Below are 1,386 nucleotides of genomic sequence, written 5' to 3'. Positions count from 1 at the left end.
CCACTGGCCGGCCGTAGGTGTGAAAGCTGGGCCCAGACCTGGCTCCTCTGTATGTGTCTCCACACCACACCAGAAGCCAGCAGTCTGCTAGTACAAGGGCCAGAATCGGAACTAGCAAAGAAGTGCTAACTCTTCCCCTAGAAGAAAAGCATAAGAGAACTAACTGTACAGGCACTTCAGATGCTAGAGGAGACGTAAACCTAGGTACTAAGGCCACTTTAATTACAGGACTAAGTGTGAAGCAAAACAAACCTTCTAGAACATACACCGTTCCTAACACCTTGAGAAGGATTTCCACCAAAAAAAAAAAAAGTTAAAAGCACCAACCTTAAAGGAAAGATACAATTCAACTACTTTAAAATAACAAACTTCTCTTTATCAGGACACCATTTCATTAAGAGGGTAAAGAGGCAGGAGGAGATCATGTGCAACACCCATCCCAACATGGAGCGGGGAACCAGGAGACAGAGACACCAAAGGGGGGGTGGGGCGGGGACGTGAAGAGACACTTAAAAAAAAAGGAGGAAATACAAATGGCCCACAAACTCATGAAAGAGCGACCTCGGCAGTAAGCAGGAAACGCAGATTAAACCCACAAGGAGACAGCCTCCAGGGCGGCGAGGTGGAAGCGGTGAGGCCGGGGATACCGCGGGGCGTTTCCTAGAGGAGGTGAGGGGACAACGCCGCCTGCAGCCACGCCAGCGGCCATGCCACCCCGGGAGCCCCTCTCCCAGCGGAGCGCCAGGGCGCCCTCCAGGGGCCGTCCGCAGCCCACCCGCCCGCACCTGACTCACGCCGGCTCTCCTCCCTCCTCGGCCCGCACCAGCCTCCCTCCCTGGCCTGCTCCTGGGCCGGGTCCAGCGGTCTGGCCGGGTGCGGGGTGAGGGACCTGAGGGGAGCGGGCGGGAAGGAGGGACCTGAGGGGAGCGGGCCGGGTGGTGAATGAGGGACCTGAGGGGAGCGGGCGGGAAGGAGAAGGAGGGATTTGAGGGGAGCGGCCAGGAAGGAGGGACCTGACGGGAGCGGGGGGGGGGGGGGGGGGGAGGAGGGACCTGAGGGGAGCGGGCCGGGAAGGAGGGACCTGAGGGGAGCGGGCCGGGAAGGAGGGACCTGAGGGGAGCGGGCCGGGAAGGAGGAGGGACCTGAGGGGAGCGGGCCGGGAAGGAGGACGGACCTGAGGGGAGCGGGCCGGGTGGTGAATGAGGGACCTGAGGGGAGCGGGCCGGGAAGGAGGACGGACCTGAGGGGAGCGGGCCGGGTGGTGAATGAGGGACCTGAGGGGAGCGGGCCGGGAAGGAGGACGGACCTGAGGGGAGCGGGCCGAGAAGGAGGACGGACCTGAGGGGAGCGGGCCGGGAAGGAGGACGGACCTGAGGGGAAAAGGGT

This window comes from Pipistrellus kuhlii, unplaced genomic scaffold (assembly GCF_014108245.1).
Source record: "Pipistrellus kuhlii isolate mPipKuh1 unplaced genomic scaffold, mPipKuh1.p scaffold_m20_p_8, whole genome shotgun sequence".
Taxonomy (NCBI): domain Eukaryota; kingdom Metazoa; phylum Chordata; class Mammalia; order Chiroptera; family Vespertilionidae; genus Pipistrellus; species Pipistrellus kuhlii.
Note: the sequence above shows the minus strand (reverse complement) of the source record.